General features: G+C 43.9%; 1 protein-coding gene across 6 annotated transcripts in view; it reads right to left on the reverse strand.

The window, feature by feature from the left end:
- Positions 1–27,867, reverse strand: part of MAPK4 (mitogen-activated protein kinase 4) — a 145,077-nt gene that overhangs the window by 94,092 nt on the left and 23,118 nt on the right. The window contains exon 1 of one of the 6 annotated variants that reach the window (XM_066352786.1): positions 5,128–5,150. The exons of the other annotated variants lie outside the window; for them this stretch is intronic. The gene's annotated coding sequence lies outside the window, so the exon portion shown is untranslated. Of the gene's footprint in view, positions 1–5,127; positions 5,151–27,867 lie in introns of those variants that run through there. 6 annotated transcript variants of the gene reach the window in all.

Consider the following 27,867-nt stretch of genomic DNA (forward strand, 5'->3'; position numbering starts at 1 on the left):
TTCCCAGAAGGCAAAAATCTCAATCTCTCTCTCTCTCTCTTGTATCTCTTCATCTTTCAATTCTTGGTCCCAGCAGCACCACTGGATTAGTGTGGCATTTACAAGACTTGCACATGGAAGTGGAGAAATAGTCTACACTGTTCACAGAACGCTTATTTACACACTAGAGGTAATATATGTGAAATGCAACCCTGATTCACTTTTATAACAATGTTCAGTATGATTTTAAACTCAATGTTCAAGAAATTAAATAACAATTTAGCCTTGTTTAAATTATTTAAATTTAAATTTTTATCTGGTCACATAGTGTATACATGGGTAAAAATTAAATTCACCAAGCTGTATGTTTAAGATTCATGAGCTTTACTTTACATAGCATACTTCAATCTTTAAAAATCCAAACTAGGCCCTGGCCGGTTGGCTCAGCGGTAGAGCGTCGGCCTGGCGTGCGGGGGACCTGGGTTCGATTCCCGGCCAGGGCACATAGGAGAAGCGCCCATTTGCTTCTCCACCCCCACCCCCTCCTTCCTCTCTGTCTCTCTCTTCCCCTCCCGCAGCCAAGGCTCCATTGGAGCAAAGATGGCCCGGGCGCTGGGGATGGCTCCTTGGCCTCTGCCCCAGATGCTAGAGTGGCTCTGGTCGCAGCAGAGTGACCCCCCGGAGGGGCAGAGCATCGCCCCCTGGTGGGCAGAGCCTCGCCCCTGGTGGGCGTGCCGGGTGGATCCCGGTCGGGCGCATGCGGGAGTCTGTCTGATTGTCTCTCCCCGTTTCCAGCTTCAGAAAAAAAAAAAAAAATCAAAACTAAAAAGAGAGGATGAAAGAAGTGGGCATCCCTGCACTAGGAGCCTGTGTGCTAATCTGGGGGAGGTGATGTGGACCCTGTGATCATCTGAAGTATCCAGCAATAGAGTCCTCCTTGGCTGTTCAATCAGTGTCCCCATATCTTGCTGATGTGGACAGGTGCTGCTAGAGGAATGTTACTATTTCCTCTGGGCCACTTTATTCTTCTCTGCTGACCCTGAGGATTAACTACCACTTCATTGAATGGTGCTCTGAAGTCTTCCTTGAGGACAGGGGACAATGTCCCAGGTATCAAAAATATGTGCCACCTCACATAGGGCAGCATCTGCAAGGTCACGCTCTGTCCCAGGCCTGGATAAGGAGCTCAGTGACACCTTGCTCAGTTGATGAGAGCATCGTTCTACTATGCAAAGGTTGCCAGTTCAATCCCTGGTCAGGGCACATACAGAAACAAATGGATGTTTCTGTCTCTTTCTCTCTCTCCCTCCCTTCCTCTCTCTCTAAAATCAATCAATAAAAAAAATAGAAAACAATTTTAAAGCTGAAGAAAAGGAAAGGTCCACACTGCTCACTCACCTGGTAGAGGTCAATGAGGAGGCCCCAAGAGCTGCTCCAGAGGGCTTATCATTGTTGCAAACTGTCTGCAGCCACCAAGAAGTCACTATGCTGAAAGTTCTCTTACAATCTCCACATTCACTTAAAAAACTGTAGGAAGCTGACATTATTGGGCTCACTGTGGGAATATGCAGAGGAGAAGTACAACATCGGAGATGCCCAAGATGGCAGAATCAGTGGCTTCTCTCACGCACACGTCCCTGGAGAAACCGTGTCTCCAGGTTAGTACCCAGGGCATTGGTAAGAAGCCCCTCCTCCTAGGCACCTCCCGCTCCAGGCAATGTGGAGTTCTCCCCCTTCCTTGACCTCTCACTGGGAGGCTCAGGTGAAATGGGAAACAAGATTGCTTATGTAAGTCTCACTTTTGATTAGACAAAGGCATCACTTTCATGAGGGAAAAAATCTTCCAAGACACCAAATGAAGAAATTTAATTAAGTGGGACTTGGAATAGAGAATATGGAATGATGCGACACACGGTCTCTTCAGTGGAAGCTCTTCAGCCGTCACGAGAACGCACTGTGCGGCTGCTTATACTGCTGGATCAAATAGAGTTAGGCTATGGCAACACAAGACTGGTCACTTATCTGCAAAACCATCAGAAATGACAGTCAGAGCTTGTCCAGTCAGTGCTTCGCCAGGCCAGGGACGGGAGTAACACAATTTCTCAAGACAGCTCCTGAATGCAAATGACTTCTTCCCTTCAGAGAACAGGGCTGAGAATGGAAGGCTGACAACAGGGCTGGCACGTGACTGGTGGAAATACACAAATTCTTGAAGGAGAGCGATTCCTGAGACCTGCCAGTGTTTCCTAAGTGGCCATCTTCCTTTGTGTGTCTGAGCTGTCACTCCAATTCATCCCTCAGGCTATTTCCATCTGCCTCCTCCGTTGCTCAGACCAGCACTTTTCTGGGAGCAAGACTCTTCATTCTCACCCTGTTGACAGGGCCACTGTGGGTCGTGTCAAAGGAGCACGCACAGCCAAGACCAGTGTTCAAAGGAGTGAAGGGATAAAAAAAATAATAATAATCCAAAGATTTAAACCCAAGGCAGGATACACAGAGGTTAAGAAGTTAGGGTTCAAAATCAGAAGACCCTGGCTCAAGCCCCAGTTCCAACACTTAACCATTCATGACACTGTGGGCAACTTATCTCACCTTTCTAAACTTCCCTCTCCTGTTCCTGTAAAAACGGGCATCTTCACAGTACTCAGGTCCCATACTTGTGGGAAGGAATTATTGACACAGAGTTGGTAAAGGCCTCTACATAGTGCTAGGCACAGAGTTAAGTGTTTAGCAAATGTTGACTGTGATGATGAGAACTAAGAGAATGCTGACAGCGGTGCTTTGTGTGTCTAGATGACACAGTATCATGCAGCAGAGACAGGTTATGCTACAGGAAGTAACGACATCAGAATCTCAGTGGCTTAACACTGCCAAGTTCCTATCTTATTCACGTCATGTGTTTACCTGGGGTCCCACACCGCGAGAGGCTTCACTTCCACACGTCCCTCCATAGTCACTGCACACCATGACCAGAGCTTCTGTCTGAAAGCATCACTACAGCTCACAGTGTGCTGGTCCAGGGGTCCGCAAACTATTGCCCGAGAGCCAGCCAGCTGCTTTTCTAAATGACATTTTGTGGGCTCATGGCTGCACTCTCTCCTCTGCATCTCATCGGGGCTGCTTCCACACGAGGACCACAGAGATGAGCACTTGCAGGAGAGACAATGGGGGCCCTGAGCTGAAATTATTTGCTATCTAGCCCTTTAAGAAAAAGCTCCAGCATTGGTCTAAGCAAGTCACATGGTCACACCTAACTTTGACAAAGATAGGAAAATGTAATCCACTGCATTCCTGAGAGGCAGAGAGCTAGAAATACATGGTGGACAGCACTAAAGACAACCATGGACTATCAACAGGGCAGCGTTTCGACAAGGTCATTTTCCAGGAGCAACATAGGCTTGGACATATGCTGATCTTGCTGGGCTCAGCTCACTGAAGCACTATTTCATCAGGTGAGATCTCTGCTCAGGAACCATGGATGGATCCCTAGTGTGTAAAAGACAAAAAGCCAACCCCCCTGCTTGGCACTCAAGACCCTCAAAACATTGGCCCCTGTACCTGTCCTACAGTATTTCCCCGCTATCCCCTGTACCTGTCCTACAGTATTTCCCCGCTATCCCTCGTACCTGTCCTACAGTATTTCCCCGCTATCCCTCGTACCTGTCCTACAGTATTTCCCCGCTATCCCTCGTACCTGTCCTACAGTATTTCCCCGCTATCCCTCGTACCTGTCCTACAGTATTTCCCCGCTGTCCCTCGTACCTGTCCTACAGTATCTCCCCGCTGTCCCTCGTACCTGTCCTACAGTATCTCCCCGCTATCCCTCGTACCTGTCCTACAGTATCTCCCCGCTGTCCCTCGTACCTGTCCTACAGTATCTCCCCGCTATCCCTCGTACCTGTCCTACAGTATCTCCCCGCTATCCCTCGTACCTGTCCTACAGTATCTCCCCGCTGTCCCTCGTACCTGTCCTACAGTATCTCCCCGCTGTCCCTCGTACCTGTCCTACAGTATTTCCCCGCATCTCCCCGCTGTCCCTCGTACCTGTCCTACAGTATTTCCCCGCTGTCCCTCATACCTGTCCTACAGTATTTCCCCGCTGTCCCTCGTACCTGTCCTACAGTATTTCCCCGCTATCCCTCGTACCTGTCCTACAGTATTTCCCCGCTATCCCTCGTGCCTGTCCTACAGTATTTCCCCGCTGTCCCTCGTACCTGTCCTACAGTATTTCCCCGCTGTCCCTCATACCTGTCCTACAGTATTTCCCCGCTGTCCCTCGTACCTGTCCTACAGTATTTCCCCGCTGTCCCTGTACCTGTCCTACAGTATTTCCCCGCTATCCCTGTACCTGTCCTACAGTATTTCCCCGCTATCCCCCGTACCTGTCCTACAGTATTTCCCCGCTATCCCCCGTACCTGTCCTACAGTATTTCCCCGCTATCCCCCGTACCTGTCCTACAGTATTTCCCCGCTGTCCCCCGTACCTGTCCTACAGTATTTCCCCGCTGTCCCCCGTACCTGTCCTACAGTATTTCCCCGCTGTCCCCCGTACCTGTCCTACAGTATTTCCCCGCTATCCCCCGTACCTGTCCTACAGTATTTCCCCACTGTCCCTCGTACCTGTCCTACAGTATTTCCCCGCTGTCCCCCGTACCTGTCCTACAGTACTTCCCCGCTATCCCCCGTACCTGTCCTACAGTATTTCCCCGCTGTCCCCCGTACCTGTCCTACAGTATTTCCCCGCTATCCCCCGTACCTGTCCTACAGTATTTCCCCGCTATCCCCTGTACCTGTCCTACAGTATTTCCCCGCTATCCCCCGTACCTGTCCTACAGTATTTCCCCGCTATCCCCCGTACCTGTCCTACAGTATTTCCCCGCTGTCCCTTGCCAGGATCCCTTTGCTTCTATCTGTCTAATCCCCTAAAAAAAAAAAAAAAAACACTATGAAAATGTCATGGCCCCACAGTGACCTCTTTCTCCCTTTTCTTGTTCTTGGACCCTATGAGGAACATAGCCCAGAACTCCAGGTCCCTCGGGATGCCTGACAGAGCATTGGGACTAAGCGATCATCTGCTCACACCACTCTTCCCCTTTGAGATCATGACCCCAAACCACCCTAGGATCTTTCACTCCGACTGCCACTTACCTGAAGGTCAGGAAGACCTGGAAGAACCGGAACCAGGCTAAGGCAATGGACCGCCTGCCATGTCCCCTGGGGAAGCAGAGCAGCAGCCAAGTCAGCTGAAAGCAGAACAGAGGGCCAGGTCCTGCCGGGAGAGCAGGTCCTGCTGTGGGTGGATGGACGGCCTCCAGAAGGGAGTGGGGCTGCAGGGCCTCCGCTCCACCTCCTGGGAGGCAGGGCAGCTGAGCTGCCCCGGCAGACGTCCCCAACAAAAACAACCTCAACCTTGTCCTGTATATCTAAAGAAATCAGCAAATTGCCGGGTTAGAAGTGACCCTGAGAGAGCCTGAGTCAGGACACATCAGCCACGAAAGCAGGGGCACAGAGAGCTTCCCTCGCATGCTGGGAGGGGTCGTGCTTGCTGCTGCCATGTTTTGTTCTGGCCAGCAGAGCAGACGACCCAGTCTGGGAGATGTGCTCTGCCCAGGCAGAATTTCATCAGTGCCCCATCTAAACAGATCTATATCACTGTCTCTGGCATTTTCTCTGGGAGCCCTCTCTGGGTGCTTTTCTCAGCACAAAGACCAGGGTTGGGCAGGTCCTGCAGGAAAGGAGATAGCATGTGGTGCTCACCTCATGGTTTAAAGCCTGGACCTTGGAACCTGACCAGGCAGGGGCGCAGTGGATAGAGCATCAGCCTGGGATGCTAAGGACCCAGGTTTGAAACCCCGAGGTTGCCGGCTTGAGTGCAGGCTCACCAGTTTGAGCGCTGGCTCGCCAGCTTGAGCGTGGGGTCATAGACATGACCCCATGGTCACTGGGTTGAGCCCAAAGGTCACTGGCTTGAAGCTCAAGGTCGCTGGCTTGAGTCTAAGGTCTTTGGCTTGAGCAAGGGGTCATTTGCTCTGCTGAAGCCCCCCTTCAAGGCACATATGAGAAAGCAATCAATGAACAACTAATGTGCTGCAACGAAGAATTGATGTTTCTTATATCTCTCCCTTCCCGTCTGTCCCCCCACCTTGCTAAAAAAGAAAGAAAGAAAGAAAGAAAGAAAGAAAGAAAGAAAGAAAGAAAGAAAGAAAGAAAGAAAGAAAGAAAGAAAGAAAGAAAAAAAGAAAAGCATGACCCTTGGAAGCAGACAGATCTGGGTTTCAACTTCCACTCTTTCTCTAGTTAGCTGTGTGGTTTTCGATAAGTCACTTAACCTCTCTGAGCCTTGATCCTCTCATCTGAGCTAAAGCATTGATGTGTACACAGTACCTGGTACATAGTAAGAGCTTAATAAATGGCAGTGGCTACAACAGTCATGTCAGGCTGTAATTACCATCCTCCTTCTTAATGCGGAGACATGTGTGGGAATTTAAGGCTCAGTCTCCTGCTAGACTATTTGTCACAGACCTTCAAATCTGTTACCCATTTACCAACTATGTATCTCGGTGAAAGATTCAAATCAAAATACAGTCCGGGTTGTGTCTGAGTCACTGGTGGGGCAAAGCCCCCACGCCAGGGCACTCTACCCTCAAGACTGGCTGCTGCCAAAAAGCCCAGGCAAACTTGAGCATAGGTTCCCCTGGTGACAGTGTTTGCCACCCAAAGCAAAATATTCCACAGGCCCTTCCGTGGTACCCCTAAAACATATCCACTCCCAACTTAGCAAAACATAACAGTGGATAAGGCCTTCTAGGGCAAGATGAGAAGCAGACGGTAAAAATAGAAACGGCTGCCTCCCTTACAGGCCTCAGCTTCTTCCTAAGCTCCATGTGCCCCGGGCTCTGTGTGTGTGTGCCCACGTGTGTCTGTGGAACTCCTGCAGCACCAGCAGGACTCAGATTTGGGAGCTATTTCTCACAGTGTAAACGAGCTTGCATTTCATGGATTAGGAGGTATCTTACAAACATTAGCTTCTGTAACCATGTGAAGTGATGCTTGTTTACCCCGTATGAGCTGGGCACTGGGTCTGGTAGATAAATTGCCTTAACAAATGACAGGAGGGTGATTTATCACTTTCAGCATCCCAAGTTTAACATGCAGCACTTTGTTGGAAGTTCTAAAGCGTATCACATACATTCCTGCCTCATTAAACAAAGCATGCTAAAAATCATTTGATCGTCTCTCAATAATTCAGGGTCATTATTATAAACATCAACCATCATACCGGGCTTTAGAACAATGTCACTGTTGAAGAACTACTAAGGTATGGGACTATTTTGTCTCTTTTTTCCTACCCAAATGGCCCCAGAATTTACACGTTCTCTTGCCTGATGTTTATACTTTTATGACTTCCTTCACAACCAGCAGTCACATCTTGCTGTTTTGAGTACGCTCTCTCTCTCCACAGATCCTTTTTATTTGGTGTTTCTAATCTTCTGCAAAGTAGGAGAGCAAATCAAACTTATTATAACTCCATGTAAACCAAGAGCAAATAAACTCTAAGTGAGGGCTGGAGAGGCTCTTTATGAATAAAAACCTGAGTAGAACATCAGAATAACGAAACTGCCTGTCAGGATGGAGCTCTGAAAGCGCGCGCGCGAGAGGGGGGGGGGAATAACGAACATGATCAGTGCTTACACGATGCTTTTGCATGTATGAACTAGTTTCCTCCATGACAGGCCCATAAAAAGGGCAATATCATTATATCCACTCTGCGTCTCAGTCTCCGAGACACAGGGAGCCGGAGTGGAAGACTGGGTTCTGGAGGAGTGACTGTGTGGCACTGGCTGGTCGGGTCATGGCTCCTGCAAGAACCCCAGGAATGAGGGTGGTGGGGTGAGCAGGAGGGAAAGGAGGCACAGCAGAAACCTGGCATGTGGTGGCCTAGCACATAGTCCCCTCTTTGTGGTGGTTGTAGGGGGAGAGATGCCCCTTAACCAAGTGCCTTGGTTGCTAAGAAGCCCCTAAGGCAGGTGTTTTTACTCCATGGCACAGAGAGGAGATGGGGAATGAGAGCCCACTGAGCGGGCAGAGCTCTGCAGTGGCTGATTCACTGCCCCGGTCAGCACCACCTTGAGAACTAGGGGCCAGGATAGGGACTGAGCCTGCTGACACCACCTGTGGGGGACTGACCGCTCTGCTTTCTGGCCACATTGTCTGCCAGGTTCTTCCGAGAACTATCAGCGGCCTCTGGGTTAGCTGAGGACTAATAGCCCCTCTGAGCTGCCTCCCTCCCAGGTGTATGATAGGATTTAAGCACATCTTAGATGAAACTCAGCCAACTGTTTAATGTAGGCATGGCCAACATACGGCCCGCAGGCTGGATCCGACCCGCATAATGAGTTTATGCAGCCCGCGATTAAATGTTTAATATTCTCCGCACGATGCACTGTGGAAATGAAATAAGTGGTACTTTTAAATCGTTATAGGTAAACTACAATATCTAACCATTGTACAACAATGAAAGTTAAAATCTCAGCTACTCAGAAGTGGAAGCGTCTTTGATTATTGGAAATCGAGATATTTACAATAAGAAGATGGTGACACGTGGAAAAGAATTCCGCGTGTGACTAATCTAGGGTTAGCTTCCAATAATTGGTCGAATGGATTCACGATACTTCTTTATTTTTTAAAAAAATTCCATTATAAAGATTTACAACTTTTGTATTCGTTTGTGCAATTTTTATAAGCAATTGAATAATGGAAAATATGGAAATTTAAAAAAACTTGCCAAGGAATATTTAGTAATCTTCAGCTCAACTTATATTTGTGAACAAACTTTTTCTTTAATGAATCTAAATAAAAGTACAACAAGATCAAGATTGAATGATTTACATTTGGAGGCTGTGTTAAGAATAGTTACTACAAGTATAGAGCCAGATATTAAAAAAATAATAGGCAATGCAAAGCGCCTCAACAGTCACATTAGTTTTTTTGTTAATTTGTTGTACTAAATTACTTACATTTATTCATAAACAAATTACATAATAAAATTTTGTTTACTTAAACAAATCGTTTTTGTATTTAACATTTTTTATTTTAATATTTCATCCAGCCAGTGAAAAAAGTTTTCTTTCTAATCTGGCCCAGGAGCAAAAACTGTTGGCCATGCCTGGTTTAGTGTGTACTAGCAAGCCTGTAAACACAGCCCCCACCCCAACAGTTCTCGTAGCTCAGGAAAGTGCTCGTCCTGGCCCTCTGGCACCTCGGCAGGTCCCTTCCTTCTGTCTGGGACACAGGGAGCAGGGGTCCTAGGACTCCACGGCACTCAATGCCTGGGCTTGCAGCTTCTTCTTGCAGGAAGTGTGACCTGGACAATCTTTCTAACCAATCGCTGACTGCCACTCATTACAGGGTGAAAAGTCATTTCTCACATACCTTATTCTAATTAACCCTCAGGTGTAGATTTCAAGTATATCTGCAAGGCTGAGTAAGTACCTCTAGAATGCTGGTTCCTGTCAAATGCTAAGCACTTAACTGTAGGGTATAAAGTGGAGTTGTCTACTCTCCTGCTGCTACTTTCATATGGAAATATTTTAAAGTAAAGTGTCACATAGACACCCCTGGGCACTAGGCTCAGGGGCAGGGCTGGCCAGTCTGATACAAAGACAGAGAGTGGGGTTTCGGGTGAGGAACCTCGACACAGAGACATTAAGATACAAAACTCAAACATGGGTTCAGGGAATTTTAAGTTCTGCTAGGTAGGTTTCAGGCTATTTGAATAGACCTTGTGGAGGAGGGAGCAGAGGTGAGGGGAGTTATGATCAAATAAGTTAAACAGTTGTCTTTTGTCTTTAACCAGGGCTATCGGGACCTATATAATGTGCTAGTGTGCACGGTGACTCTCTGGGGAAGTCTGCAGCATTTTTCAAATGACTCAGTCTATGGAATCATTTTTCTACAGAACACCTTAAGGAACTCTATTCTGAGAAAGATAACTAAAGAAACACAGTATTAAAAAATATCGGAGATAAAACTAGATCACACCTGCTAGGAAATATTGGGTTGTTGGCTGAGGAGAAAAATATTTTCATACTAGGTTAGGGTTTAAGATACCAAGTTAATGGGCCTTTTCCTCGGGATGGAGGGAAAACCAACCGCAGAGTCCTCGGAAATGAAGAGAACGTTCCCGAAAACCCCCACAGTGAGTGATTGGGGGCAGCAGGGAGAGGAGGACCGCGAAGAGTGCTCGATGACCAAGCAGATGATGGGAAAGCCAAGAAGCCACACTCCTGGGCTTGACTGAATTCCCACAGGTGTCAGCATGCAGTCTGGATGAGAAATAAACTCATCATCCGTTAATGTTATAAAGCAGTAAACAGGATCCTGGAGAAATAGTGGGGGAGCTCAAGAACAGGTGCTAGCAGTTGAGGGGTCTGTCCCGTTCTGGGACAGAGGCTAGTCCTGCATCTGGGGAGACAGCTCAGTGCGCACCCACCCATAGGAAGACACCCAGAAGATTGGGGAAGAAAGGGGATGTGGCAGTGGAAGGGCAGGAAGAACTGAGACAAAACAACGTTGGAGAAGAGACTTGCACGTGTTTCAAAGGAGGCTCCAATCTTGATGGTTTCATGACCCCAGAGCCCATGTTATTGGCACAGCAGACCAATCTACTACATCCCAATTTTTAAACTTTATATCCTTCAAACATGCACAGTACCAATGTTTAAGATAACATTTAATGAATATGTTTATGAGAAAGGAATAGAGAGGAATAAAAACTATGCATTCTTTAAAAATTTCTAACTAATACGTAATTACTTTCCAAATCCATGTGAACTAGTGCTTTTTATTTCATTTTAATCTCTTCTTCCAAAGAGGTCCTTTGGCACTAAAATCAGTAAAAAATGTTTGATGAAAATTCTGTATCACTCAGGATGCCTTTGGCTGCAAGTAACCAGACACTTATCCTCAAAATGGCTTCAACAGTAAGAATAGTTATGGCTTCAATGGAAGCCACAGCCAGGTCCTGAGACTCTCCTGGCTTCATGCTCCAGCTGGAGGTGGGGTGCTCCTGAAACTCTGATCTTCGTAGCTACAAATGACAATGTCCACAGGCAGAGGGACCGCAATGTCCACAGGCAGAGGGACTGCAATGTCCACAGGCAGAGGGACTGCAATGTCCACAGGAGGAGGGACCGCAATGTCCACAGGCGGAGGGACCGCAATGTCCACAGGCGGAGGGACTGCCTCGTCTCTCTCTGTTGTTTATTTTCTTGAAAGGAACTCTTTTCAGAAGCTCCCAGCAAGGCCTGCTCAGATGGTCACTGTGGGGTTCTGTGTACATTCCTAAGTTGAACATCAGCCAGGATGAGCGACCTAAAATCAACCAGATCCAGGCCTACAGCTAAGGGTGGGTCAGTTTCTCTGGAGAAACCGGGTGGAGGACGAGAAGTAGGTGTGAATCAATTGAGATTCTGTTGAATAGAAGGAAAGATGCAAATGGATGTGGGATAGACAACCAACATCTACTACAAATGCCACATTCTAGTCACTATGGGAGGCAAAACTAAGACACAGACTATTCTCTCAAAAACAATTCGAGTGTGGTCAGGGAAAAGCACATATATGGAAAATAATTATAGCACACAAGGCAATGTGTATTAAGTTCCAAATACAATGCATTCCACTGGACAGAATCCAAGACTGATTCATCTTAAACCAAACTCTGTTCTATTGGAAACCAAGTCATGAGGACACCAATTTTTTGAGAATGCAGATATTACCTAATTATATACCGTAATCGGCTTTGCAGTCCTTAGAGAAACGTGTTCCAATTAGAGGTTGTAATATAATAAGTAGATTTAAATTCAAGGCTATTTTTAACAAACATATTCTTTGAAATGACTTAGGATAATGCTCCACAGGAAAGCAGAAAACACAAAGTAAAATATCTATGGAAAGTTACTCATGCTGAGGCTCTGGAAATAAGCTCTTTAGAAACACATTCATGGATAATGGACTTCATTGATACCTCCACTCTTAGCTATATAAATCTCAACTTGGAAGTGAAGTGAAGACTGATGGTTTTTTAGGAAAACTGTTCTATTTACAGATCAGGGAAGTGTGAATTATTGAAATTCTCCTATAATATCTAATTAGGATTAATTAGCTAATGTCCTCAAAGCACAGAACGAGGATGAAATGTAGTACAAAATTGGATTGTACTATAGTAGAGAGACTGAATATTAACTCTGTTTAAAAAAGATTCATCCAAATAAAACATGCAGACACTCTGCTCAATTGGGGTGAAGTTTAGGGTATGCTAGTGGAAAAACCTGGAGAACACCTCCTTAACCAAGTGATCAAGGTTGACATCATCTGTGATGTCTGTGGACATCATGTACCCACTGAGAGGATGTAATGAGGACACTGCACCTCTTTATGGGGTTCTTTCTAGAAACCCCTCACCCCAGTCTGACCATGAGAAAAACAGCAGGCAAACCCAGATCCAGAGACACGCTACAGGATACTAGACTGCCAAGGTCATGATAAAACAAGGAAAAACCAAGACACTGTCACAGACCACAGGAGAGACATGACAACTAAGCGTGATGCCATGCCCAGGATTGAATCCTGGAACAGAAAGAGAACATTAAGTACAATCCAAATAAATTGTGGTGTTTATTTTTTTAAAAAAAAGAAAAGAAGAGTCAGCTTATGGCATGAATTATGAAGATAAAGGGGTGTGGCAATTTTTAAGACAAAAACCATCCATAAATTGAGAACACAATATTGAGTTTACTCATGACTCTTTCAAAAGATACAATACTTAATTGATTTTCTTCTTTGGTCTCATCTTAGGAGTTCATGAAAAGATTCTTTCCTGGCGGGGCCATTGCTCACCGTAGAGAGAAAACTCAGGAATGTGAAAAATATGGGAAAAAGCAGAGACTGGACAAATCAAGATACCCTCGTAAGAAGACCAGGAGGATGGGTTAGTGCACAAAACTGGAGGGCACAATGTGTGTGGGATTCTTCTCCTGAAATAAGTGATGTGAGCAAGTTGTAAATTCCTGGAGGCTGGGAGCTATTTCCTACTAATCTTTATACCCGGCAGAGTGCTTCACACACTGTAGATGTTTAATATTAAAGTCAGTTAACTCAATTCAGAAAATCAAGTTTCAAGGTCTAATATTTCTCAGGAGGTTTAGACCAGGAAGGGAGGGGCCCTGCAGGATGAATGACTAAAGGTAAATTTATAAACACAGAAGGACTGAGAAAGTTGTGGGGTTTTTTTAAAAAAAAATTGTTGATTTTAGCAAGAGAGGAAGGCAGGGGAGAAGAACATCAATGTGTTCTCATATGTTCCCTGACCATGGATCGAACTAGCAACCTCTGTGCCTCAGGTCAATGCCCTAGCCCAGTTTTTTCAACCAGTGTACCATGAGACATGGTCAGATGTGCCGTGGGGAAATTAAACATGGGTCCCCAAACTACGGCCCTTGTGCCGGATATAGCCCGTAGAGGCTGTTTATCCAGCCCGCTGCCAGCCGCCTCCAACTGAAAATAAACATTCCCCTCACAATTCCTCCAGCTATCAGCGACAGGAAGAGTGGAGGCACAGGGAACACTCACTGACCAATCACCTTCTAGGATTCATCACAACCACTAGCGATGAACCAATAGTAGGCCACCTCTCATCCACACTCAGGAAGGTCCCCGCTTGTGGCCACGGCGAGTAGTTGAAGCTGCTACTCCTCCCCATGGTCCCAATTTCTAATCCTGGTCAGGACTGGAGGTAAATGTTGCCACCACTAGATGAAGCCTCAGCCTCAGCTGGTTATGTCTATCCTGATGGTGTATATAGATATTTGACCTTTTTCTTTTTAAAAGAGGCCCCCGCAGAAGGTGATATACAATGCATCACAATGCATCACAATGTTATCTAACTTTAAAGCTAAAGTTTGCTGATCTTCCTCTGGACAGTTTTTGGTTATCTGTTGCCTAGGAGTTCCCCTTTCTGGCCAACAAAGCTATTTTGACATTGCTCCCGTTTTCAACCACATATCTATGTGAGCTGAGCTTCTCAAGCTTGACTGCAATAAAAACTAAAAATAGAGAGAGACTGAGAACTGTTGAGGAAGAGCTTCGTGTGTGTCTTTCTACCATTCCTGCCAGGATATCCCTTTTGTGTTCATCGAAACAGGCCCAGGTTTCACACTAAGTATAAATACATTTAGAAACTATATTTTTAACTATATGTATAATATGTACTGTGTTAGAGTGTCATTTTGTGTCATCTTGGTAGGTGGTGTGCCCCAGGATTTTGTAAATGTAAAAAATGTGCCGCGGCTCAAAAAAGGTTGAAACTCACTGCTCCAACCAAGCTATCCAGCCAGGGCTGAGAAAGTTGTTTTACGGCCTCAAATCCCACTATGGAATGCGGAGATGACATCAGAGTAATGGCGTGGTAGGAAGCGATACCGATAAATCTCCCCCAAAACTCAACAAGATCTTCAACCAAAAACAGAAAAACCTATCCTTGGAGCCTCCAGATGTTTCGCAATACACCCGAAGGTATGGTCGAGTGAAAAATTGGCTAAATATATAATCAAACCCCGAAGGAAATAGGGAGTAAGAAATGCTCCGCCTTCCTCACTAACCTAAACAGGGCGGCTTTCACTGGGAACTGAGAATATAGAAACTAAGGCGGGCAAAGGGGGTGAATAGATTCAGGCCGCGGCACAAACGGCCGAACCAGGCTGTGGCACGGAGATCCAAGCCGAGAAAAAACTGTTCCTGTGGCAACCCGGGCAATACAAGCTAACACTCGCGCCAAACCCAGACAAAGAAAGACAAGTGGGGCAGCCATTTTCCCCAATCTCCGGATCGACGCGCGCAGATAGTGGGCGAGAGATTCCTTCCAAAGCCCCGGGAGTGGGTGCCCATGTTACCCCACAGAGGGGCAGAGTCAGAGGCCTTTGTGTGGGCCAAAAGCGGAATCTCCGGACCACCCCAGCGCCCTGGGAAAGCCGCGCACGGGGACGGAGCAAGAGTCAATTCCAACGCTGGAACTTTTCCGTGCGGGAGGGGTTTCACTCAGAGTGTGAGGCGGCAGGCCTGATATCCTGGTCAGCGCGCATGGAGAGTGGGCAAGAGATTCCTCCGAGCACCTCAGGAGTGGGCGCCCGTGTTACCCCACAGAGGGGCAGTGTCAGAGGCCTCTGTGTGGGCCAAAAGCGGAATCTCCAGACCGCCTCAGCACCCTGGGAAAGCCGCGCACGGGGACGGAGCGAGAACTAATTCCAACGCTGGAATTTTCCGTGCGGGTGGGGGTTTCACTCAGAGGGTGAGGTGGCCGGCCTGATATCCTGGTCTGCGTGCGCAGATAGTGAGCGAGAGATTCCTCCTAGTGCCTCGGCAGTGTGCGCCCGTGTAATCCCACAGAGGAGCAGAGTCAGGGGCCTTTGTGTGGACCAAAAGCAGAATCTCGGGCCGCCCCAGCGCCTTGAAAAAGCCGCACACGGGGACAGAGCGAGAGCCATTTCCAACACTGGAACTTTTCTGTGTGGGTGGGGGTTTCACTCAGAGTGTGAGACTGCCGGCCTGATATCCTGGTCTGCGCGCGCAGATAGTGGGCGAGAGATTCCTCCAAGTGCCTCAGCAGTGCGCGCCCATGTTATCCCACAGAGTGGCAGAGCCAGAGGTCTTTGAGTGGGCGGAAGCCCCGCCTGATTATGCTAGCAGCTCTGACTGACTGAGCCTTACCCAGAGCCCTGTGCTGAGAGGGAATAGAGTGGGGAGTTGCCAGCTCTTTGAGCCTCTTACTATCCAGGCAGAGGCAGCAGCAACCCCATAGCTGGATCATCAGGCTACTAATTGAGGAAGGAAAGACTAGGAGAAAGGCTCCAGGAACATGAACTCTCTCACTGGTGCAGCCTATAAATGTTAATGAGCCTCAACTGCCAACGAGACTAAAGCACAATAGCACAATACATGACATCGCCATAGAGACTTATCAACTGCAAACCTCTATCTGAGCGTGCCAAAGGGGCAGAACCCGGGGTACAGAGTCACCGACCAAGAAGAGGAAGAGAAAAGAAAAAGCAAGAAAATAACCTCTCAAAATCAAGAATAATATGCAGACTTTATAACCTATCCCATTTTATTTGTTCGTTTCTTTCTCTTATCTTCATTCTTGATATATTTTTTTCCTTCTCCAATTTGGTCGTTTAACTCTCTGCCAGTCTTACTCTCTCCTCTCCTTGAACTACACTACCCATAAGTGTTACTCCTCCCATTATCTTTTCTTTCCTCTTCCTTTCTCTCTATGAGGGTTGCACTCCAAAACTCTTAACTCGCTCTCTCTCTCTCTCTCTCCTCTTTTTTCTTCTTTTAGTGGTTCCCTCTTTTTTTTCTCTCTCTCTCTCTTTCTTTTCTCCCTCTATATTAGTTTCTTCCTTTCTCCTTTGCGTCTCCTCTCATTCAAACCTCAATAACGAACAATATCTTATCTGGGACTCAAACTTATGTTTGTGGCATTTTGGGGGGTTTTTACTTCACCTTTTTAACACACTAGCAGTGCTCCCATCCCTGGCTCTCCATTTTATTTAGTTCTTGTTCCACTAAATACAATAGTAATTTTTTAATTTGTCACCCCATTTTCCTGTTTCCCTCTTATTCCTCTCATCATAACTCTTAGTCAACCAACACCTAAAAGCAAATCATTTTATTCTTGACCCAAATTTTTTTCTTATTTGCTTTTTGTGGGTCCATACCCCCTTTTTTTTCTTTTTGCCCCTTTATTACTTCTCCCCAATTCAGGCCCTCCATTACAGGCATTGTTTGTTCTATTTAGTCTCAAGAAAGAGTCTCCCACTTCCAGCCCAAACCCACCAACCTACCAAGAACACTGGTCACTTATTTTCTACCAAATCCTTCCCTTGGGAACCCCGAATTAGGTGTTTCCATTCCGTAGGGATTCTTTCATCTGTGCCCTGCTGAGGAAGGATTCTTTTAGTTCAAGTGGAGGAGGATGGAGTCAAAGGCCAGGACGTCTCCATTCAGAGGTTAGGCAGTGCAGGCTCTGCAGAAACCACACTGTCAGGCCCCCTCCTGGAGCCTGTGCAGGCCATCCTTGCTCAAGTGAGGATTAGAAAATCAACTGGGTACTGAAGAAGCCGTCTTTAAAGAAATCTGAGTATCACCTGTGTTGGAATCTGGGAATCTCTGTGAAAGATGCAGATGCCCGGGCCCCATCTTCAGCCTGGAGGGCAGAGCCCAGGCAGGGCAGGCCTCTGGGAATGTGACCTGTGGCTCACATAGAGCCCCACACTTAGAAGGACCCCGTGCTGGGTTTGAATCACACATGCTGTGGTCACCATGACGTTCTTAATTTTCTGGACAAGGTGCTGTTTCACTCCAACAGTAGAGCAGGTGGAGAGTATGGTACCCTGAAGACTGTCCGCCTGGGGCATTACAAGGCCTTCTACATCACTGGTGGAGCAGCAGCCTGTAATGGGAGTGTGGGGCCTGCGCAGTGTCACGAGCCTCCCCTTGTTTTTAATCTGGAAGATGATGTTGCTAAAGCTGTGCCTCTAGACACAGGTAGTGCTGAATACTGGAGTGTCCTGCCCATGGAAAAAAATTTTTTTATAAAAAAAAAGAGGGGAGAGGAGAGGAGAGGAAAAAAGGAGGGGGGGAATAATTTCCTTTTTTTTAATTTTTTTTTATTTTATTTTTCTTTATTTCATTATTAATTTTTTTTTAAAAACTCTTTTTGATTTTATATTTTTTTAACTTTTTATTCTTTATTAAATCTCATTAATACTATCAACAAAACCACCCTCAGATGCCATTAAGGAAGAGAAAATTGAATATCATGGATACAAAAGAAAGAGAGGTAACAGCTAGATGAGGAAAAATCTATGGAGAAAAAATTTAATATATTGGAAACCTTGGAACTAAATGACAGAGAATTCAAGATAGAAATCCTAAAAATCCTCCGAGATATACAAGAAAACACAGAAAGGCAATTTAGGGAGCTCAGAAAACAACTCAATGAACACAAAGAATATATTTCCAAGGAAATTGAAACTGGAAAAACAAATCAAACAGAGATGAAAAACTCAATTCACGAGCTGAAAAACGAGGTAACAAGCTTAGCTAATAGAACAGACCAGATAGAAGAGAGGATTAGTGAAATAGAAGACAAGCAACTTGAGGCACAACAGAGAGAAGAAGAAAGAGACTCAAAAATTTAAAAAAAAATGAGATAGCCCTACAAGAATTATCTGACTCCATTAAAAAGAATAACATAAGAATAATAGGTATATCAGAGGGAGAAAAGAGAGAAAATGGAATGGAGAACATACTCAAACAAATAATAGATGAGAACTTCCCAAGCCTGTGGAAAGAACTAAAGCCTCAAATTCAAGAAGCAAACAGAACTCCGAGTTTTCTTAACCCCAACAAACCTACTCCAAGGCACATCATAATGAAATTGGCACAAACCAATGGCAAAGAAAAAACTCTCAAGGCAGCCAGGGAAAAGAATACAACATATAAAGGAAGGCCCATTAGATTATCAAACTAGAAGAGAGTAGACCCCAATATTTAAAGTCCTGAAAGAGAGAAACTGTCAGCCACAAATACTATACCCATCAAAGCTATCCTTCAAATATGAAGGAGAAATAAAAACATTCACAGATAGAGAAAAGATGAGGGAATTTATCATCAGAAAATCCCCACTCCAGGAATTACTAAAGGGGGTTCTCCAATCAGATACAAAGAACAAAAAAAAAACAAAGCCACAAGTAAAAGCTCCAAGAAGAACACAATAAAACCAAATTTAAACTGTGACAACAACAAAAAGAAAAGGGGGGAGAGGATGGAGATTAACAGTAGCAAAGGACGATGGAGTGCAAAAGTATTCACAAAATAGTGCACTACAATGAACAGGGTAGGAACCCTTTTCATTACTTAAAGGTAACCACCATTGAAAAAACCACCACAAAAGCACATGAGATAAAAAAGATAGCAACAGAGGAAAGATGTATGGAATACAACCAAATAAAAACAAAAGATAGAAAAACGAAAGAGAAGGATCAAACAAGACACAAAACTAACAGAAAGCAATATATAAAATGGCAATAGGGAACTCACAAGTGTCAATAATTACACTAAATATAAACGAATTAAACTCACCAATAAAAAGGCACAGAGTAGCAGAATGGATTAAAAAAGAAAATCCAACTGTATGCTACCTACAGGAAACTCATCTAAGTAACAAGGATAAAAACAAATTCAAAGTGAAAGGCTAGAAAACAATACTCCAAGCAAATAACATCCAAAAAAAAAGCAGGTGTAGCAATACTCATATCTGATAATGCTGACTACAAGACAGAAAAAGTACTCAGAGACAAAAATGGCCATTTCATAATGGCTAAGGGGACACTGAATCAAGAAGACATAACTATTCTTAATATATATGCACCAAACCAAGGAGCACCAAAATATATAAGACAGCTACTTATTGACCTTAAAACAAAAACTGACAAAAATACAATCATACTTGGAGACCTCAATACACCGCTGACGGCTCTAGATCGGTCATCCAAACAGAGAATCAACAAAGATATAGTGATCTTAAACAAAACACTAGAGCACTTGGATATGATAGACATCTACAGGACATTTCATCCCAAAGTGACTGAGTATACATTTTTCTCCAGTGTACATGGATCATTCTCAAGAATTGACCATATGTTGGGCCACAAAAACAACATCAGCAAATTCAGAAAAATCGAAGTTGTACCAAGCATATTTTCTGATCATAAAGCCTTGAAACTAGAATTCAACTGCAAAAAGGAGGAAAAAAATCCCACAAAAATGTGAAAACTAAACAACACACTTTTAAAAAATGTATGGATCAAAGAAAACATAAGTGCAGTGAACAAAAGATATATACAGACAAATGAAAATGACAATACAACATATCAGAATCTATGGGATGCAGCAAAAGGAGTGATAAGAGGGAAGTTCACATCACTTCAGGCATATATGAACAAACAAGAGAGAGCCCAAGTGAACCACTTAACTTCCCACCTTAAGGAACTAGAAAAAGAAGAACAAAGACAACCCAAAACCAGCCGAAGAAATGAGATAATAACAATCAGAGCAGAAATAAATGAAATAGAGAACAGAAAAACTATAGAAAAAATTAATAGAACAAGGAGCTGGCTCTTTGAAAAGATCAACAAAATTGACAAACCCTTGGCAAGACTTACCAAGGAAAAAAGAGAAAGAACTCATATAAACAAAATCCAAAATGAAAGAGGAGAAATCACCACGGACACCGTAGATATACAAAGAATTATTGTAGAATACTATGAAAAACTTTATGCCACTAAATTCAACAACCTAGAAGAAATGGATAAATTCCTAGAACAATACAACCTTCCTAGACTGAGTCAAGAAGAAGCAGAAAGCCTAAACAGACCTATCAGTAGAGAAGAAATAGAAAAAACCATTAAAAACCTCCCCAAAAATAAAAGTCCAGGCCCTGACGGCTATACCAGCGAATTTTATCAAACATTCAAAGAAGACTTGGTTCCTATTCTACTCCAAAGTCTTCCAAAAAACTGAAGAAGAAGCAATACTTCAAAACACATTTTATGAGGCCAACATAACCCTCATACCAAAACCAGGCAAGGATGGCACAAAAAAAGAAAACTACAGACCAATATCTCTAATGAATACAGATGCTAAAATACTAAACAAAATACTAGCAAATCGAATACAATAACATATTAAAAAAATATATACATCATGATCAAGTGGGATTCATCCCAGAATCTCAAGGATGGTTCAACATACATAAAACGGTTAACATAATACACCATATCAACAAAACAAAGAACAAAAACCACATGATCTTATCAATAGATGCAGAAAAGGCTTTCGATAAAATACAACACAATTTTATGTTTAAGACTCTCAACAAAATGGGTATAGAAGGAAAATATCTCAACATGATAAAGGCCATATATGATAAACCATCAGCTAACATCATATTAAATGGCACTAAACTGAAGGCTTTCCCCCTTAAATCAGGAACAAGACAGGGTTGTCCACTCTCTCCACTCTTATTTAATGTGGTACTAGAGGTTCTAGCCAGAGCAATCAGACAAGACAAAGAAATAAAAGGCATCCATATCGGAAAAGAAGAAGTAAAGGTATCACTTTTTGCAGATGATATGATCCTATACATCGAAAACCCCAAAGAATCCACAAAATTACTACTATTGTAGAAACAATAAGCCAATACAGTAAGGTCGCAGGATACAAAATTAACATACAGAAGTCAATAGCCTTTCTATATGCCAACAATGAAACATTTGAGAACGAACTCAAAAGAATAATCCCCTTCACGATTGCAACAAAAAAAAATAAAATACTTAGGAATAAACATAACAAAGAATGTAAAGGACTTATATAATGAAAACCATTGTTAAGGGAAATCGAAAAAGATATAATGAGATGGAAGAATATTCCTTGTTCTTGGTTAGGAAGAATAAATATAATCAAGATGGCCATATTACCCGAAGCAATATACAAATTTAATGCAATTCCCATCAAAATTCCAATGACATTTTTTAAAGAAATGGAGCAAAAAATCATCAGATTTATATGGAACTATAAAAAACCCCGAATAGCCAAAGCAATCCTAAAGAAAAAGAATGAAGCTGGGGGCATTACAATACCTGACTTCAAACTATATTATAGGGCCACGACAATCAAAACAGCATGGTATTGGCAGAGAAATAGACACTCAGACCAATGGAACAGAATAGAAAGTCCGGAAATAAAACCACATATATATAGTCAAATAATTTTTGATAAAGGGGCCAACAACACACAATGGAGAAAAGAAAGCCTCTTCAATAAATGGTGCTGGGAAAACTGGAAAGCCACATGCAAAAGAATGAAACTGGACTACAGTCTCTCCCCCTGTACTAAAATTAACTCAAAATGGATCAAAGATCTAAACATAAGACCTGAAACAATTAAGTACATAGAAGAAGACAGAGGTACTAAACTCATGGACCTGGGTTTTAAAGAGCATTTTATGAATTTGACTCCAAAGGCAAGAGAAGTGAAGGCAAAAATTAATGAATAGGACTACATCAGACTAAGAAGTTTTTGCTCAGCAAGAGAAACTGATAACAAAATAAACAGACAGCCAACTAAATGGGAAATGATATTTTCAAACAACAGCTCAGATAAGATGTACATCCAAATATACAAAGAACTCATAAAACTCAACAACAAGCAAACAATCCAATAAAAAAATGGGAAGAGGACATGAACAGACACTTCTCCCAGGAAGAAATACAAATGGCCAACAGATATATGAAAAGATGCTCATCTTCTTTAGCTGTTAGAGAAATGCAAATCAAAACTGCAATGAGATACCACCTCACACCTGTTAGATTAGCTATTATTAACAAGACAGGTAATAGCAAATGTTGGAGAGGCTGTGGAGAAAAAGGAACCCTCATACACTGTTGGTGGGAATGTAAAGTAGTACAACCATTATGGAAGAAAGTATGGTGGTTCCTCATAAAACTGAAAATAGAATTACCTTATGACCCAGCAATCCCTCTACTGGGTATATACCCCAAAAACTCAGAAGCATTGATACGTAAAGACACATGCAGCCCCATGTTCACTGCAGCATTGTTCACAGTGGCCAGGACATGGAAACAACCAAAAAGCCCTTCAATAGATGACTGGATAAAGAAGATGTGGCATATATACACTATGGGATACTACTCAGCCATAAGAAATGATGACATCGGATCATTAACAGCAAAATGGTGGGATCTTGATAACATTATACGAAGTGAAATAAGTAAATCAGAAAAAAACAGGAACTGCATTATTCCATACATAGGTGGGACATAAAAGTGAAACTAAGAGACATTGATAAGAGTGTGGTGGTTACGGGGCGAGGGGGGAGAGGGAGAGGGAAAGGGGGAGGGGGAGGGGCACAAAGAAAACTAGATAGAAGGTGACAGAGGACAATCTGACTTTGGGTGATGGGTATGCAACATAAGTGAACGACAAGATAACCTTACTTGTTATCTTTGAATATATGTATCCTGATTTATTGATGTCGCCCCATTAAAAATAAAATTATTTAAAAAAATCCCACTATGTTTTTTTCCCCTACCAGCTCAGCTTCTTCAAGGAGTCATAGCGATGGCTTTAATTACAATGCTCTAATGTCACATCACTTTCATACGTTTTTCAGATCTCTGACTACTTATTATATCATTTAATATTATAGATAATCTTGAGATCGAGAAACAGCATTAACCTAAGCTTTCAAATGAGGATTTCACAGCCCAAAGAAGTAAAGTGTCCATACAGAGCTGGACTCAGATAGAGTCCCTGGGAAAACCTATGTATGCCTTCTCAAACAAGCATATGTATATAGGTGTTAGACGCCATCTTTATTAGTTTTTAACAGGTAGAATTTATACAGATCTCAAGTATTTAATGTAATGACTATGTTCACCTATGTAACCATCACGCCAACCAAGTACAGACTGTTTCTGTTACCCCAGAACGTTTTCTCATGCCCTCCTTCCAGTCGATTCCCATCCACTCCTGACAAGGGCACCACTGTTCTGATTTCTATCAGCACGTGTTAGTTTTGTTTATTCTTGAACTTCATATAAACAGAATCACTGAGGAAGCAGTCTTTTTTTCTCTCACCATTATGTTTTTGAGATTCTGTTGCATGCATTGGTAGTTCATTCTTTTTTTTTTTTTTGTATTTTTTTTTTTGTATTTTTCTGAAGTTGAAAACGGGGAGGCAATCAGACAGACTCCCACATGTGCCCGACCGGGATCCACCCGGCATGCCCACCAGGGGGCGATGCTCCGCCCATCTGGGCCGTTGCTCTGCTGCATCCAGAGCCATTCTAGTGCCTGAGGCAGAGGCCATAGAGCCATCCTCAGCGCCCGGGCCATCTTTGCTCCACAGGAGCCTTGGCTGCGGGAGGGGAAGAGAGAGAGAGGAAGGAGAGGGGAAGGGGTGGAGAAGCATATGGGCGCTTCTCCTGTGTGCCCTGGTTGGGAATCGAACCCGCACACCAGGCCGACGCTCTACCACTGAGCCAACCAGCCAGGGCCAGTTCATTCTTTCTTATTGCCAAGTATTATTCCATGTTCCATGATCATACCACAACATGCTTACCCATCCCTGGTTGATAGAGTTGACGCCAGTCTGGGACTGTAGTGAATAAAAAAGCTGCTATGAACAGTCAGTCCCATACGAATCTTTTATGGGCATTTTGTTTTTCCTTCTGTTATGTAAGAGTCTAAGACTGAAATAGCTGGGTCATGGGGCAGATGTATGCTTAACTTTATAAGGAGTGCCAAACAGTCCTCCAAGATGGCTGTATCATTTTACACTCCATCAGTATTGTACGAGTATCCCAGTTCCTCCATACTCTTGCCAACATTTGGTATTGCTGGTCTTTCTGATTTTAGCTCTTCAAGTGACTGTGAATAGTTTTAATTTGCATTTCTCTTAGGACAAATGATGTAAATGCCTTACTGGCAATTTGTATATCTTCTTTTGTCAAATAATCTGTTCAAGTCTTTTGTCCACATTTTTCACTGGGTTGTCTTTTATTATTGATTTGTAGGAGTCCTTTATTACATTTCAAGTCTTACTTAATTCTGTGTTACAAATATTTTCTCCCAGTCTGTAGATTGCCTTCATTTTCTTCATCAACAGCATCTCTTAATGAATAAAAAAATCTGATTTTGATAAAGTCAAATATATCCTTTTATGCTTTTTTGGTTAGTGCTTTTTGTGGCCTAGTCTTTGACTTGCAAACAGATACCCATTTTTTCCAACACCATCTGTTAAAAAGCCTTTTTTGTTGAATTGACTTTGCATCTTTGTCAAAAATCATTTAATTGTACATGTGTGGGTCTATTTCTAGATTCAATTGTGTTTCATTGATCTATTTGTCTATCTTTATGCCAGTATCATACTATCCTTGTTCCTGTAGCTTTAAGGTAAATCTTAAAATCAGGTATTATGAGTCCTCCAACTTGGTTTCTCATTTTCAATATTGTTTTGTGAATTATTCAACCTGTGAATTATCACATAATTTTTAGATCATCTTCAAATTAACCTGCTAAGGTTTTGACTAGGATTTACGAATGTACATGTCAGTTTGGAGGGAATGAATATCATTGTCATTGTAGGTAGTTACACAGCTACAACAAGAATAACAGTTAACTTTTATGGAACTCATGCTATGAAGCCTGCCATTTGCTCATCTTTACAGTGACCCAAAGAGCTTAGACTTAGTGCCATTTCACAAATGCAGGATCTTCTGCTCAAAAGACTGATCAAGTATCTGCTCAAGTATGTACAGCTTGTAAATACAGAGGCTGAGATTCCAGCCCAGGTGGATTTGACCTTGAGTCGGGTGCTTTTGGCCAGCCTATCTGAAACAGACATGCAACCAGAGGAAGCACCGGGAGCATGGACATCAGGCCACATGAGAAACTGTGACAGAACTGAAGATGGCCACCTGGAAAAGGAAAGACGATAGGAAGACATGACAGTTCGTCTGAAAGTACTTGATGAATCATCACATGAAGACACTGGGGTAGAAATTACAAGGGACCAATTTTGATTCAAAATAAGAAAAAAACAGTAATTACTAGAGATGTCTTAACAGAGAGGGAGCAGAGCTGGTGGCTCAGTGAACAGACTGCAGAGGCAGGCTGCCTGGGTTCTAATCCTGTCTCTGTCACTTGCTAGCTATGTGGCCTTGGGCAAGTCACTTCTCTGTATCACAAGTTCTTCATCTATAAGATAGGGATAAAGGTCATGTTGGATCAATAACTTAGCAATGGTAAAGGACTCGTACAATGTATGTCTGGACCAGAGCAAGTGCTCTATAAGGATTAATAGGTAAAAAACTTAGAAAAGGAATGGGCAGTCTCCTGAGACAGTAAATTCTTCTCTCTGAAAGTGTTCTAAAAACACCTGAATTGCTATCTATTCATGGGGCTGCAGAAAAGACTCTGCCTTAGGTGAAGAATTGGACTGCACAGTCTCTAATGTTCCTCTTTTCAGTTCCAAGGTCCAGTTCTTCTAAGTCAGCTCCTTCAGGAGTTATGAAGAAAACCCCAGGCGTGACGTTGAGGCCTTCTCACCCAATCAGTCCGTGTACATTCTCATTTTATTCAATCAATAAATCCCAACTTGCTTGGAAACAAAAGCCACTAACTAGTGTAAGAAAACCTAAGTCAGTCTGTGCCCTCAGTCTCACAAGGGCGATGGGAAAGAAAAGAGGAAGACAAGAAAGACAGATGCCAAGAGGAGTTACAAGTAACTTGCTCACATGAGCCGGTGGCTTCCCTGTCCATATGAGCCAGTAGTGTCCAACTGTCTTGAGATCTATCAAAGTAGGAATGGCATTATTCTAACTCAGAGGAAATGGGTATTTTTGCCCTCAGCTCCACACTGGAGACTGATTCTTCCCCAGCTCTGGTCTTAACAGATTTGTATCTGTCTAAAACTTCTCAACCTTCAAATCCTCCTTGCTCCAAATAAAGAACCACACAGTTTCCATATAGAACGAGCCATTTGCCCATGTCTGTTTGAACCCTTTCTGGGCCCTTCTTTATCTTTTTTTTTTTTTTGTATTTTTCTGAAGCTGGAAACGGGGAGAGACAGTCAGACAGACTCCCGCATGCACCCGACCGGGATCCACCTGGCACGCCCACCAGGGGCGACGCTCTGTCCGCCAGGGGGCCATGCTCTGCCCCTCTGGGGCGTCACTCTGCCGCGACCAGAGCCACTCTAGCGCCTGGGGCAGAGGCCAAGGAGCCATCCCCAGTGCCCGGGCCATCTTTGCTCCAATGGAGCCTTGGCTGCGGGAGGGGAAGAGAGAGACAGAGAGGAAGGAGAGGGGGGTGGAGAAGCAAATGGGCGCTTCTCCTATGTGCCCTGGCCGGGAATCGAACCCGGGTCCCCCGCACGCCAGGCCGACGCTCTACCGCTGAGCCAACCAGCCAGGGCCCCTTCTTTATCTTTTTTAACCCCCTCGTGGGCCTCTAGCTTTCCCAACAGTGTATGTTATTCATGACAGGCAGGGTCTGCACTCCTTAAAAACACTCTTACTCCTAAGTCCTTTGCCCTTCTCTGATTGCTTTCTGTCCACTTGGCTCCATTTGAAAATGAGCTGCTTAATTAACTTCTCAGGCCCTTTAGGTCAATTAAAATCATTCATGCCCTGGCCTCACCAGGCAGTGGCGCAGTGGATAAAGCATCAGACTGGGATGCGGAGGACCCAGGTTCGAGACCCTGAGGTCGCCAGCTTGAGCGCGGGCTCATCTGGTTTGAGCAAGGCTCACCAGCTTGGACCCAAGGTCACTGGTTTGAGCAAAGGGTTACTCGGTCTGCTGTAGCCCCACGGTCAAGGCACATATGAGAAAGCAATCAATGAACAACTAACGTGTCACAATGAAAAACTGATGATTGATGCTTCTCATCTCTCTCCGTTCCTATCTGTCTGTCCCTATCTATCCCTCTCTCTGACTCTGTCTCTGTAAAAAAAAAAAAAAAAAAAAAAAAATCATTCATGCCCTGGAAGAGGCTGAGGTATTTCTCACCACTGGGGCAGTCGGGGATTCTACTTGTCCCTCTTCATAGAGGGGAATCAATCTCAGCATTGTGTGAGGTGCTGCCCTAGGATCAAACACCTCTCCCAAGCCTGACAACTTGCTGAAATCTACTGAGGGGCCAAGGGAGGGCCAAGTATCAGAGGTGCTGGTGCTCCGAGTTTC

Source organism: Saccopteryx leptura, chromosome 11 (assembly GCF_036850995.1).
Source record: "Saccopteryx leptura isolate mSacLep1 chromosome 11, mSacLep1_pri_phased_curated, whole genome shotgun sequence".
NCBI lineage: Eukaryota > Metazoa > Chordata > Mammalia > Chiroptera > Emballonuridae > Saccopteryx > Saccopteryx leptura.